The sequence below is a fragment of the Phaseolus vulgaris genome, chromosome 9 (assembly GCF_051622355.1).
Source record: "Phaseolus vulgaris cultivar YP4 chromosome 9, ASM5162235v1, whole genome shotgun sequence".
Lineage (NCBI taxonomy): Eukaryota > Viridiplantae > Streptophyta > Magnoliopsida > Fabales > Fabaceae > Phaseolus > Phaseolus vulgaris.
In genome coordinates this window covers 26,418,526-26,434,735 of record NC_143506.1, presented here as the reverse complement: position 1 = coordinate 26,434,735, position 16,210 = coordinate 26,418,526, and positions in this window count along the sequence as shown.

Sequence of the window (16,210 nt, the reverse complement as noted above, 5' to 3'; positions counted from 1 at the left end):
TAATTTTGTAATCATGTCAAGTTTTGTCTTAGTCATGTTATTCCATATTTGTCATTACTTCTAGTAGTACTTTTATTGTTTTGATTGTTTCTTGCTTTGGTGTCATATAATTTTCTGAATTGATGTTGATCCTTTGTGCATTTTCTTTTTAGAATTGAGATCATACTTGTATTCTAGACCTATACAAGTTCCAATACATCATTTTCTATTATGTCTTTGCTAGTTCATCATCCTGTTTTTTATTCCTATTAGGATTCCTCTGTTTCTGAAAAAAAGTGCTTACTGTTTTTCCTTATTGCAATTGATTTACTTACTGGAAAATTCTGAAATTCTGGATTTGAGATATTCAAAGTGTTAGAAAAGAATAGAAAAAAGAATCATTCAAAAATACGAAGTACACAAAAAATGATAAATAAAATAAAAAAAGTGTACAATTCTGCCGAAAAAAATACGGTAATCTGGCAGCGATTTTGAAAAATTTATTTCTCTCAATTGGCTTACTGTTTTTAATTGATTCCAGTGCCATTATTGAGTTAACATCTTGAAGTTTCTGTGGTTTAAATTTCATAATCCAGTTCGCTCTACATCATTCCAGTTAAATCAGTGAATATCAAGCACAATTTGCATTAAAAAAAAAATTAAAAAATTCCAGTAGCTAAATTTTTGTTTTCTTCATCTACTCTAGTGCTTTTCCTTAAGTATTCTTTTGTGTGCCTACTTTCTCATTGAGTTCTTTATTTTCTTGATTGTCTTTCATTCCTTACTCTTTGAGTTTGTCTTACATATAGTATTCCTTTTGCAAATACCTTTCTTTGCTTATACCTTTTCTTGTTTGTCTTTATTGATTCTTTGGTTTTGTGGTGGTTGCTTTTGAGATTGGTGTGCTTGCTTTGACATCTTTCATTTGAGGATTCCAAGGCCTCAAGATCAGATTGGTGCAAGAACATTATTTCTTTGAGAGTGACCTCTTTTTCTACCTCATTTCACTTCGGCAGTTTCAATTGCCAAACTCACTGTTTTTGCTAATTTTTTAACTTGTTTGCTGTTTTGTGTGTTTGCTGTTTTTAATTCCAAATGGCTGGATTTTCAAGTGATGCATCCTACAAGCAGAATTCTCCTTCCAAAGCTTCAATTCTTGGTGAATTACATGAAGCTCAAAGAACAATTAGACGGTTGGAGGAGAAAATGCAAAAGATGGAGGTCCAACAAGCTAGACCATCTCCTTCTATCCATGATGGACATCATTCTCATAAACCATCTTCAAGAGCTTCTTCAAATGATGTTGGCCGTGAAGATGAGCATAGGAGAAGGAGACCTCCACCCCAAGTCCATGGACAAAGACATCATCACCAAGGGGAAAGAATTCACTACGGCAATGGCTTCTATCATGATGCAAAGTCCAAGCTTCCTTCGGTCAAGCTACCTTGTTTTAATGGTTCTAGTGATCCAAATGTATATTTAGATTGGGAGGCTAAGTGTGAAAAAATTTTTGAGATCCATGAGATCCAAGATGAGCATAAGCTCAAGCTAGCCACCCTAGAGTTTAGTGATTATGCCATGAAATGGTGGCATGGAATTGTAAAGGACATTATCTATCACAAGGGTCCTCCCGTGGACTCTTGGAACTCTTTAAAGGATCATATGCGCGCTAGGTTTGTGCCCCCACATTTTAGGAAAGACCTCATGTTGAGACTCCAACGGTTTCAACAAGGCACGCTAAATGTGGATGAATATTATAAGGAGCTTGAGATGCTTGTGCTTAAAATTGAATTAGAAGAAAGTGAAGAAGCCATGGTTGCTAGGTTTGTAAGTGGTCTTAGGAAGGATATTCAAGACATTGTTGAGTTACAAGAGTATACATCATTGGGCTCTTTAGTTCATCTTGCAATGAAGGTGGAAGCCCAACTTGCTAAGAAAAACTCTTTTAAAAATGCTTCCAATGATGGATACTACTCCAAGTCTTGGAGAAACAAAACTTCTTTTTCTAAACATCCTTCCAAAGATTCTTCTTTCAAACCCAAGGAATCTAAGCCATCTACTTCTAGGCCTAAATCTCCCACTAGAACGTCTAATACTAAATGCTTTAAATGTATGGGTTATGGTCATATTGCTGCAAATTGTCCTTCCAAACGAAGTATGTACATGCATGAGGGCATTGTAGTTAGTGAGCATGATTTGGATTCTCCTAAGCATTCATTGCATTCTCATGCATCTAGTGAGGAAGAGAGTGAATGTCCACTTGAAGGGGACTTGTTAGTTGTGAGAAGACTTCTTGGACAAGTTTCACAACCTTTTGATGAAAGTCAAAGGGAAAATATTTTCCATACAAGATGTCTTATTCAAAACAACATTTGTTCCTTGATAGTGGATGGGGGTAGTTGTGCAAATGTGGCTAGTACAAGAGTAGTAGATAAGCTTTGATTGCCTACTATCTCTCATACAAAGCCCTACAAATTACAATGGCTTAGTGAAGTAGGAGAAATAATTGTTAATAAACAAGTCCTCATCCATTTCTCCATTGGAAAATACAAAGATGAGGTATTATGTGATGTTGTGCCCATGGAAGCCACTCATGTTCTTTTGGGAAGGCCTTGGCAATTTGATAGAAAAGTTTTACATAATGGCTTTACCAACAAACTATCTTTTAAATTCCATGGTCACAAGGTTATTTTAAAATCTCTCTCTCCAAGAGAAGTTCATGAGGACCAAGTTATTATGAAGAAAAAGAGGGAGAGTGAAAAAGATAAAAAAGATAAAAAAGATAAAAAAGATAAGAGTTCTAAGCTTATACTCCTTGTGTCTAGGCGTGACATTGAAAGGGAAATAGTGGCTCATCATCCTCTTTTCTTAGCCATCCCTAGAACTCTTAGAGTAGAATCACTTGTTAATAGTCCTCATTGCTTGGAAAATTTGGTAGAAGAGTTCCAAGATGTGTTTCAAGATCCTCCAAATGGACTTCCACCTTTGAGAGGGATTGAGCACCAAATTGATTTGATACCGGGCTCTTCTTTACCAAACCGTCCAGCATATAGGACCAATCCAAGTGAAACCAAGGAAATTCGCCAACAAGTTGAGGCTTTGATTGAGAAAGGGTGGGTGCAAGATAGCATGAGTCCTTGTGCTATGCCTATCATCTTAGTGCCAAAAAAGGATGGCACATGGCGAATGTGTTCGGATTGTAGGGCCATAAATAACATAACCATTAAGTATAGGCATCCCATACCTAGACTAGATGATTTGTTGGATGAATTACATGGTTCTAAAATTTTTTCAAAGATTGATCTTAAAAGCGGCTACAATCAAATCCGTATCAAACCGGGTGATGAATGGAAGACGGCTTTTAAGACCAACTTTGGTTTATATGAGTGGTTAGTTATGCCTTTTGGTTTAACTAATGCACCAAGTACCTTCATGCGCCTCATGCATCATGTTCTTAGACCTTTCATTGGTAAGTTTGTTGTGGTTTACTTTGATGACATTCTCATTTATAGCTTATCTTTGAATGACCATAGGTTGCATGTTAGGCAAGTTTTAGAAAACCCTTAGGAAGGAACATTTGTATGCTAACCTTGCTAAATGTATGTTTGCTCTTGATCATATAGAATTCCTAGGGTTTGTGGTGAGTTGTAAAGGGGTCCATGTGGACAAAACAAAGGTAGTGGCCATTCAAAATTGGCCTACACCGAAATCTTTGAATGAGGTCCAAAGTTTTCATGGACTTGCTTCTTTCTATAGAAGATTTGTCCCAAACTTTGGTACCATTGCCGCACCACTCAATGACATAGTGAAAAAGGATGTGGTCTTTCATTGGGGAGAAGCACAACAAAATGCTTTTGACACTTTGAAAGAAAAATTGACTAATGCTCCCATCTTGGCCCTTCCTAATTTCACTATGACATTTGAGATTGAGTGTGATGCTTCAAGCATAGGTATTGGGGCTGTTCTCCTTCAAGAGGGCCACCCCATAGCCTATTTTAGTGAGAAATTGAAGGGAAGTCATCTCAACTATTCCACCTATGATAAGGAATTATATGCACTTGTTAGGGCTTTGTTTACTTGACAACACTATCTTTTTCCCAAAAAGTTTGTGATACATAGTGATCATGAATCTCTTAAATATTTGAAAAGCCAAAACAAACTTAACAAGAGGCATGCTAAGTGGGTGAAATTCATTGAGCAATTTCCTTATGTGATCAAACACAAGCAAGGCAAAATAAATATTGTGGCGGATGCTCTTTCTAGAAGATACACCTTGCTAAATCTTTTAACCTCTCAATATCTTGGTTTTGATCACATTAAGGAACTTTATCATGATGACCTTGATTTTTCTCTCCTCTATCAAGAGTGTCTTAAGGGAGGACACAAAGACTTTTTTTATTCAAGATGGCTTTCTTTTTAAGGGAAAACGTCTTTGTGTTCCCCAATGCTCTATTAGATTATCTCTTGTTAGAGAAGCTCATGAGGGGGGTTTAATGGGACATTTTGGGGTTGCTAAAACTTTGGATGTGTTGCATGAACATTTCTTTTGGCCTCATATGCATAAACATGTTCATAGTTTGTGTGATAAATGCATAGCTTGCCGCAAAGCTAAGTCTAAGATGCATCCCCATGGTCTATATACTCCTCTTCCTATCCCTTCAATGCCTTGGGTAGATATATCTATGGATTTCATCTTAGGCTTACCCAAGACATCAAAGGGAAAGGACTCCATTTTTGTGGTAGTGGATCGTTTTTCAAAGATGGCTCACTTTATTCCTTGCCACAAAGTGGATGATGCATGCCACATTGCAAACCTCTTCTTCCAAGAAGTGGTTTGCTTACATGGGATTCCTAGGTCTATAGTGTCCGATAGAGATCCTAAATTCTTGAGTCACTTTTGGAAGACCTTGTGGGGCAAGCTTGGGACTAAGCTTTTATTTTCTACCACTTGCCACCCACAAATTGATGGTCAAACCGAGGTGGTGAATAGAACTTTAGGACAACTATTGAGATGTTTTATTTCGGGGAATCCTAGAGTGTGGGAGAATTTACTACCCCATGTTGAGTTTGCATATAATCGTGTAGTAAATTCTACCACCTCCCATTCTCCTTTTGAGGTGGTCTATGGGTTTAATCCCCTAACACCTCTTGATCTTCTTCCTATTCCCCTTCTTGGAGATGTCTTGTGCAAAGATGGAGATGAAAAAGCTTCTTTTGTGAAAACTTTGCATAAAGACATCAAGAAGAGAATTGAGAAGAAGGTTGGCAAGTATGCTGAACTTGCCAATAAAAGGAGAAAAGCATTGTTGTTTGATGAGGGCGATTGGGTTTGGCTTCACTTGAGGAAGGATCGTTTTCCTACTCAAAGGAAGTCCAAACTAATGCCTCGAGGGGATGGACCTTTCTAAGTCCTCAAGAGGATTAATGACAATGCTTATGAGTTAGATATGCCTGATACATTCTTAGGTAGTCATACTTTTAATGTCAGCGATCTAACTCCTTTTTCTGTAGGTCTCCAGAATTCGTGGTCGAATTCTCTCCAACTCGGGGAGTATGATGGAGATCAAGCCCAAGAGGACATGGAGGCCAATCAACAAGATCAAGAGGAGGTGGAGACACAAATAGAAGACGCCCATGGAGGTCAAAGTCCACCTCAAAGGATTACAAGAAGCATGTTCAAAGCTTTGGGAGCTAGAGGACATTTATTTTCTCTTTTTATAATTTCTTTAGTTGAAGGTGCTTAGAGGGAAACATTAGAAACCTCTTTTGTTTTAGCATCTTTTAGTCTTTAGTTAGGAGTCTTAGGGGGGGTGTGTTAGTAGATAGGTGTAGGAGTAGAAAAGGAGGTGCCAAAGTGAAGGAAGAGGTCACACCTTCCTCATGCTTTGTTTTAGGCGCAAATTCTAGAAGCTTTTTGGGAGGGAGTTTTTGAATTTGTGTAGCTTATATTTCAGCACCTTAGGCTATAAATAGAGGTGCTCTCTTTGTATTTTTCAGATTGGAATTAATCTAAGAAAACTCTACTCAAATTTTGAGTGAACTTTGGAGAGCTTTTGGAGCCTTCTTCTCTAGTCTTATCTTGATGGATCATTGGAGTCCTCAAGTGGCGGCATCACTCTCATCTAGGAGCATTCCACACTTCTAGTGGCAAGATCATCCAACATTCTTCCATCTTCATGAGCATTCTCTTCTCCTTCCTTTCTTCTCTTTCAATTGTTCATGTTGTCTTGTGTTCTTGAGTTGTTTGGTTCGGTTTTTCTGTTTTTCCAGCACTTATATTCTGTTCTTGTCTTTTAATTTCACTTTTGTTCGGTTCATATGTTTGCTTAATCAATTCTGTTCGGTCCTTTCAATTTTACCTCTCTTTGTTGATTCAATTTGACAATATGTCGAGCATCCAAATGAGTTTGGGATTTGGTACTAGTTTTTGGGGAGTTCTTGTCTTAGAACAATGATCCAACTCTAAGAAAAGTGCCTCTATAATGTCCAGCTCAAGGTGATTCCTAAGAATGTCAAGAATCATTCTCTATATGGCTAGTGGAATCACATCAAAGGGGGTTTGTGATTGTTTAGTAAGAAAATATAATAGAATATAAGATTAATGAAAAGCATGTGACTCCCAAGTTCTTCCACCGATAAATTCTTCACAAGTTATCTAAATATTATCATCCTTCAATTCTCACACAGGGTTAAATTAAATCAAACATGTGTTAATCCAATTCAACTAAATCTTGTCTGCAAAGTATGTGTCTACTAATGTATTCAATACCCCACTTATATCCATGTGTGTACTAATACCTCTTGAATCATGCGCACAAGAGATTAATTAGAACAATGTGAACTAACTAAGAAATCTAAATTAGAGAAAAGAATTGAACCTCAAACTATGTTCAAGAAAACGTTTCACAAAAACCATATTTCTAATAGAGGTTAAAACAAACTGCTACATATAATTGAAAAATGAAGCTTTTATTGATTAGAACATTAGAACTCAATGGGGAATTACAAGGGAATCAACCCATCAGGTTTAGCCTTCCATGCAGAAGACGAAAGTAAAAGAAAAATAAATTGAGGTCTAACAGTGTTATTTGGCTATGAAAACTCCATGCAAACACAATGAAATACCCTGAAATGCGATGTCATGTTCTTCCTTAGAAGTCACTTCTATAATCTTATTTTCTTTGCACAAAATCAAAACCAAAATCTGCCTCAGGATATTGTTTTTATAAGTATCAAATGTTTCCTTTCTCTATTTTTAATTATCAAGTAGATATCTTCTTTTTTTATTAGTTCTCATATCTCGTTTTCGCTTCTCTTCCAAATATTTTGTTTCTTCATATTTGTGCATTGATTATAATTAAACATAGCAGTGTTGTGAGAGATATTTGAAGAAGATTTACTTGAACAATATATTTGAAGGAGATTTACTCTATTTTTGGTGCATTTAACAAGGGATTTTTAATTTCCCAAATTCGATAGAATTCCCTATAAAGATTTCCAATTTGTTTATGACATATTGCATATTTAACTCTCTAATTCTTTAACTCAGATTTCGTTTCCCATTTTTTATTAAAAAAGAATCAATTTGAACTTTCGTATGATTCGACCCATTCGTAGTGGTAGACACTTTATTCAAATTGTTTAGTTAAATGCTTCTATCAGATCATCTGCAAAAATAAACTCAATTAGATGAATCTCAATTAAAAAAGTGAATTTATTTATGACTATAGTCCAAGAATCTATGATTAAAGCTTTAAAATGTCAATGAAATTATGCTCATCAAATACCCCCACACTTATCCTTTTGCACTCCTAGGAAAAATACTTTATTGTCTCACAACAAATCAAAGGAACAAAGTACAAGTGAATGAAAAAATTTACAGCAAATCCTATGAATGCATAATGGCTAGCATGAATGTAAGAAATCAAAGAATAAAAAAAACGTGAATGGAAATTCCTACATTTTAATACACAAACAGGTAATTGAAATTAAAGGTTGAATAAAAAATGTTAGACATGCAGACAAACACTACCACATGCTTAGTAAGACTATAATATTCACAAAAATCCAAAAACATGCAATAAGATATCAAGAGGACTCCATAAAGAATGCAATGAGGCCAAGGTAAAGGTAGGTAAAATAGGGGAAAATGCTTAAAAATCATAGAAAAACAAAGGAGCTATGAGGAATAGATCTAGAAACAAGTGTAATTATAATTGCAATTCAAATCCTTGATAGAACTATTAGTTGTGTCCAATCTCAATATAAAACCAAGTTCCCTCCATTGTAATATAGAGCCAACCTAGGTTGAACCCTCAAATAGATATGTGTAGCAATTGCAATTAGTTGTGTAAAATATTATGTATACAAATTAAAGGGGAAATTGGAATTGACATAAGAAATGTGAAAATGAAATAGATGCAAAATGTAACTACAATAGATCATCTAATATGCGATCGCGAATCAGATCCTCTAATGGAGTTTATGCATAATAAGTTATGCAAAAATTCTATAAATAAAAACGATAGATCATTTAGTATTCAATCACACTAGAATGTCTAATGAAATTGATGCATATGGATTAAGGATATTGATTTGCAATCTCTTAAAGATATAAAGAAATTTGATAAACTTTCTTTCTTTATTCTTCCTTGATGGAACATGTGGATTAGGTAAATCCAGAATTTGAACACTCTTTTTTAGTTTCTCGAGTTTTCTCTCTTTTTTTTTTCTTTTTTATATTTACACTTTTTTTCTTTTTCCTCCAAAATCTTATTCTTAACTTCCTCAATCTTATTTTTCTCTTCCTTAGTCTCACCTTTTCTTACTTCATCAGCAACTAAACTATCATTAATCCCCTTTCCTACTACTATACCACTTCTAGTGGTAATTACATTGCAATGTTTCTTGAGGTTGGTTTGTGTGTTAGCTGAAAACTAACTAATATGTCGTTCTGCCAACAATTTAGCAATTTATCCCACCTGTGTTTCTAAATTTCTGATTAACGTTTCATTCTTCTTTTGATTGTCCAGAGAAGTTTGCATTAATTTCTCCAAGGTGTCCTCAAATTTGCTTAGTCTTTCTTGAATTGAAAGATATAATGTTTGTTGTTAAAAAGAAACTTGCCTATTGGATGAACCAACATCTTGTTGCCATCAAAAATTTGATTCTAATTACTTCTCCAACCTTGAGACATATTATATTGATAATTATTATTATTGGATAAACCACCTTGTCTTTCTTGATTGCTCATGTAATTGACCTCTTATTCAAATGAATTATTATAAAAAGAACAATGACCATTTGGATGATGACCTCCACAAAAGTCACACTTCATGGATTGAGTATGGCTCTAATAAGTATGCACAACTTGTAATTGTTGCGACATCTTAGACATTTGCTTTTCCTGCCAATGAGAAAGGAAACAAACACAAATAAAGAGTTTCAATATCACCTGATTGAAAGCCGATTGTTTCCACCAATTCATAGAATGTAGATAAATGTGTATATGGATCCTCATGGTCCATTGCTTTAAATTGATGGGTACTAATTAGATTGAGGAATGTAGGTTTCATATTCAAGGTCTTAGTGGTAGCAAGTATTGCAATACTAGAAAAATGCCTTGGTTCCTGCTACATAATCTCTAAGTGTTCTTCTAGGTTTTGGTGGTTGCTCTTCAGCCGCAATGCTTTCTTGAAAAATTTCAATGGGAATGGGAGAAATAGTTGAAGATTCTTTCTAATTCTCCTTGATTTTCTTTTCTCTTCTTAACCCTATTATTCCAAGCTGCATTTTCAATCTCTGATTCAAATTGCAATTGGTCTTTGAAAACTTGTCCTCTTCATATCATATAAGACAACTCACTCAAGGATTAACACAAGGAGTAACTACAAAAAAAAAATAAAAAAATTTGAAATTATAAATTAAAAAAAAAATGAAAATAAAATAAAATTAAAAAATAAACGATTAAAATATTCACAATATTTAGGAATTTGTACTCTAAAATTAAAATTGTTCCCCGACAACGGTGCCAAAAACTTGTATCGTGTTAAAAGTAATAAATTGTCACTAAGGACGGATGTTGAACCCACAAGAAATAGATAAATTTTCAAGTATATTATTCACTAAAGATAAGACAATATGTAAAGAATAATTGAAACATTGTGTGTATGATGAATTTGTAAGAAATTACACAAAGCAAAGTAAATGATTTACATGAGTCAATTGGGAAAATTGAGATTGGGGTTCATCATTCTCACTTGTTTGTATTTTTAAAAGCATATAATATTTCATCTTGATTGATATTGATGCACATATAAATATCATTCAAATCTAAGGATCAAAATCATGAATAGTTCAAGCTTTGAGAATAAAATGACAATACCAATAATCAATCAAGAACAAAATATTATAGATAAATATCACCTCAATACATAAGAGTCTGAATATATTACTCCAATCCCAAAGGGAAGAATTAGCCACTCATGTTGGCCATTACAAGTAAGAAAAGAAGATTCAAGATGTTTTCCTTGACGGCTGCCTCCTCTAGAGTTTTCTATCTCTCTCTATTCTCCGAATGATGTATAAGGTTATGTCTCGCGTCCAAGCGAGTTATTGCTTGCATAAGCGAGTTTGACGAGAAAAAACCCAATTTCACTGGACTGAACTCGCTTGGACGAGCCTTGGGTGAGTTTTGGGAGAGTTCCTCTAAAGTGATCTTGCTTGAGCGGGTTTTGGGAGAGTTTCCAATGTTCCAAATTTCCCTTTTCATCTTGTTCATTCTTCTTTAACACTTTTATCTCTATATTCTCCTAGAATCCTGAAATTAAGACAAATTTAAGAATAAATTGTTCACATTCATCTTATAATAAAAAATATATAAAAAGTTTCAAATTCCTAAATTAGGGGTTGAATTATAAGTATTTTATCAATTAAAATCCATAAGTGTCTATCTTTATATATGTAATATTACTGAATTACGACACTTATCAGCAACCCACTTTTGTTGTAATCTCACTTCATTTTGAAAGTTATTACAACATTGGTAGTCTTTAGTCCCTATGGATACGAAAAACCTCAATTGCACTACAATTGACTTGGTCTACTTGTTGAGAAAAAGATTTAAATCCACCCCCATCAATCATGAAGACATCAACCATTGTAGTTCACATGTAATGGTGGCCAAAACACAATATTCTACTTTGGAGGAAGACTGAGATTCACTATATTTTTTTCTTGAATTTCTAATATATAAGATATGAGCCAAGAAAGATATGATATCTAGTAGTAGAACGAAAAGTTTCAGCACAAGCGGTCCAGACATAATCATTGAATCTTGTAAGTTGAATAATGGAGGTAGAAGAAAAAAATAAACCTTATGTAGGAGTGGATTTGATATATTTGTGAATCCATTGGAAGACATGAGGATGATGAATGGTAGGATGTAGAAACTAACTAAGGAATTGGACAACAAAACAAATATTAGGGTACGTGTTGGTGAGATATAAGAGATGTCTAGTAAGCCTTCGATAAGATTAAGCATCATGAGGGGATCATTTATGTTAGTTGATTTTAGCTTTGCACATGTTTTAAAGATTTTTAGTTGAATTAAGATTGTGATTGACAATAATAGATGAAACTCAATGAAGATTGCCATTGGACACGTACTTAATCAAATGGTTAAGTAAGTGTGAAATTTCTCTTCAAAAGATCAAAGGGAAAAACACAAGTATTGTAATGATGATGAGAAGGAATTAAAGACAAGATAACAAAGGGTGAAATTTAAAGAAACATAACCAAATAATGGAATGAAATATGTGAAAAGGGAAGGAAGAATAAAGGAAAGATTAAGATGAGAGGAAGCTTATGGATATGACGAAAGTGGAGGTGAATTATATCACTTGGGGAAGGGATCTCCAAGATGGTCCTTTGGGCTTGTGGTCATATTCTTGTAAAGTTAGGTCATATCAAGCATCAAAGAGGAGTTTCTTATTCCTATCCATGCGACTACTGTAGGGTTTTGCAACAAGCATCCCAAAGTTAGCAAGGATGTCCAAAGTATATTTCCTCTAACAAACGTGAATTTTTGCTCTGTGAACGAGCAATTTTGAGACCAAGAAAAAACTTCAAATGTCCAAGATCTTTTATGTGAAAATTGCTATCAAGGTATTCTTTTAATTTTTTTAATATCAATTAAGGAATCACATGCAAGGACAATATCATTAACATATACAAGCAAAACAATGAAACTAGATAAAGTTTTCTTGGTAAAAAATGTCAAATCGAGATTTAATTAATCCAAGAGATTGAAGAGAAGTAGAAAACTTAGAAAACCATTGTTTGCGAGCTTGTTTCAAACCATATAGGAACTTGGTGAATCTACACACTTGATTTGGTTTCGCATTTGTGAAACCATGAGGTAACATCTTATAGACCTCCTCATTCAAGTCTCCATGAAGAAATGCATTATGAACATCAAGTTGATGAAGGTGCCAGTTTTGAATAGTAACAAGTGAAAGAAGAAGATGTACGTTATTAAGTTTGTCAACAAGAGAAAAAGTATCAAGATAATCAACATTTTGCAATAAGGAGAGCTTTATGCCTTTCAATTCTCCCATAAGCTCTATATTTGATCTTATATACCCATTTGCACCCAATGGGTTTCTTATAAGGGGAAAGGTGTTTCGATACGTCTAATACAGTTTCACATCGCTTAGGAGTCGAGATCAAGGACAATTTAAATACACCTTCCTCCCTTAACCCATTGAGGCGCCTTTTAAGGACAAAATCGTGATGGAGCTTTGAGCTTCAAAGTGGACAACTCCTCGAATGCGGTGATTGACCCTAGCAAAGCTATCTCAACAAACTTGAGGTCGGAACATTGGTGCCGTCTGTGGGAACGAATGAGGTTCCAAAGATGAACTCGCGTTCTCTTAGCCCCTTAACTAGGGGGAATCCATTCCTCTTAGACCTCAATTGGGGGGCCTATTCTGGTATATGCCCAATATAGTTTCACGTCGCTTAAGAGTCAAGTTGAAAGGCAGTTTAAATACACTTTCCTCCCTTAACCCACCGAGACGTCTTTTTAAGATAAAACCGTGACGGAGTTCAAAAGTAGACAATACCTTGAATGCAGTGATTGACCCTACCGATAGTATCTTAACAGACTTGAGGTCGAAACATTGATGCCATCTGTGAGAACTAAATGAGGTTCCAAAGACGAACCCTCGTTCTCTTAGCCCCTCAACTAGGGGGAATCCGTTTCCCTTAGACCTTAACTGGGGGCTTATTTCGGTACGCCCAATATAGTCCCACGTCGCTTAGGAGTCAAGGTCAATGACAGTTTAAATATACCTTCCTCCCTTAACCTACCGAGGTGCCTTTTAAGGACAAAACTGACAGATCTATGAGCTCCAAAGCGGACAATACCCCAGATGCAGTGATTAACCCTAGCGATATTATCTCAACGAACTTGAGGTCGAAACAATCGGTTTATATACCCATTTGCACTCAATGGGTTTCTTGATGGCTAAGGCCCCAACTCAGGACCCATCACTAGAGTTATGACAAGAGGATACAAGAAGCTTGAGACTCTGCTATTGATGGCAAAGACACCCTTTTATATATGTTAAAAAATGTCATAACCTAGTGTAACTTTTTCCATAGTAGAATTTATTTTCTTGCTTTAAGTAGAGTAGGAAATTTACTTGTAAGTTTTCTTTAAGTGAATTAGGATTAAGATTAGGCATCTAAAACCTACATAGGGTATAATTAGGGCTTAATTACAACTCACATTTACCCTAGGCTGGTCATTTAGACCTAATTAGGTCACATGGAGCACACTTGATAATGCTTGCTACGTGACTTTAATTGGCGCCTAATTTCAAACATAATAGCATTTGAATTTCCCTATCATTTTTTGTAAGCAATGATCGACCCATAGACCTATAAATTGGGGTGCTTAACTCATGTTTTTCAAGATCAATTTTATGAGTGTTATGCTGCCAAATTTCTAGCCTAAGCATTCCCTTGTTTAAACCTCTCTAGGATAGAAATTTTTGGTCTTCTTCTTCACCTCTCCAAGTGATATGGTTGAACCAATCACTCTCCATACTCTTCATGCACCTACAAGGAAACCATAGCTTAATTGGAGCTTTCCTTGATCCATCTTTTCCACAAAGCTTCTGCAAATTTCATCCAAAATTCCAAGAGAAAGATGCAACTGGTTAGAAGGCACCTATCATTTCTTGTAAGGGGAAAGGTAAGTGAGGTACCAAGTGTTGTTATCTTGAAGAGCATCGAGTTCATTTTACATGGCTTGAGTTCGTTCAGGTGACCAAATACCTTTATTGTAGGATTAAGGTTCAATATGAGAGGAAATGTTGAGAGCGTAATGTAGATGCTTTGGTGACAAACTTTTATATAACATAAACAAACGATATGGGAAAATTTGTATTGATATAATTAAAATCAGTGTCGGTTTGTGTAGTAGTAGCAACTTAATGATGAAAGTCCTTTCAAAAAATAGGAGTCCTAGGAGTTCTAGTTTACCTTTGAAGACATTAATTTTCATTTATTATCTCACCTTCATTGTTATTATTGTGTTGAAGGATAGTATCATTATTTTGACAAAAAGAATCAAGATGAAAGAAGTCTTCTTAATGGGAAAATGATTTCATCTTGCACAATGTTAGAAGCCTTATATGAAAAAATATTTTCATAAAAAAATAATATTTCTTGACACAAATATTTCTTTGTTTGACATATAAAAATGATATAACTTTTAGTTCCAACTTTATATCGAAGGAAAACACATTTCCGGACTCTTGCATCAAGTTTAGATCCATTGTTCTCAATGGTAAAAGGAAAACAAAGAGAACCAAACACATGAAAATCATTCAGATTGGAAGACTGATCGTATAGCATTTTAAAGAAGTTTTATTATTCAAAATAGGTGTAGGCAGTCTATTTATAAGATAATCAACACGAGTAACAACATAAGACCAAAAAAATTTAGATATCTTAGACTGAAAAATCAAACTATGAGTGGTAGTGAGAGTGTGTTATTATTTTCTTTCAACAATAGAGTTTTATTGAGGGGTTTCAATACAAGTAGTTTACTAGTAGTGATTGTGTTTTTGTTTACTTATTATACAATCCAAAAATCACAAAACTCAAAAAAAGGTACAAAATGGAATAATCAACTAAAAAAAAATCTTAGAAGAAACTTTTGGTTTTAGGGGGTTCACAATTTCCTTTGGGTTGCAATAATCATGTAATTCATGGAACTATTACAAGTACAACAATAATTATATTCTTGATAGAATTTCTATGATGTTTGTCCAAAAAAAAATTTATAACTATATGAGACCCAAATCCTCAACTGTAGATTTATTTTATAGAGTAAATTAAAATATGTCAAATGATAAAACTACTCTCTCAAATATTACAGTTGGAGAAAAATGAAAGTGAAAGATATGATTATACAAGGGTCTAGGTGAAATCATTTAAAAAGGTAGGATTATAATTTATTTAGAAATATTTACATTTTCTAAAAAGATTAAAACTAACTTTTTATAATTAATATGAAAATGAATGAAGAAAATATGGAAGTAGATGGAGAATTTTCCTTCAAATTATATATTAGTGTGATCTAGATATAGAATAAAATTAAAAATAAAATAAAAATCAATGAGACACATATTGCCATGATTGTTATAAATAAGGGTGGGGATGGATTGGATCTTAAATCCAAATCCAAATAAATGGATTGGATTTAAAATCTATATTCACTTTAACTATATCAAATATATTTGAATTTTTTTTAAATCCATTTAAAGTGGATTGAATCTAGATTAAATCCACTTTGTTAATTATATGAAATTTACTTTGTCAATTACATTAAATTCATTTTGATATCGAGAGAGACTAACTTGACTCGAACTGGGCCTAAGCCGACTCAACCTTGATGCAGACCAACTCGGCTCTACATCGACCCAGACTCAGACGGCTTGACATCGACCTGGGCCCGGACAACTCAACATCGGTCCGGGCCCGAACGACTCGACATCGACCCATGCCCGAACGACTCGACATCGGCCCGGGCCAGCTCTGCTCAACATCGGCTCGAGCCCACTCAACTCGACATCAACCCGGGCCTGCTCGGCTCAACATCGGCTCAATCCCGCTAGCTTGACATCGACCCAGGCCCGCTCGGCTCAAAATCAGTCCG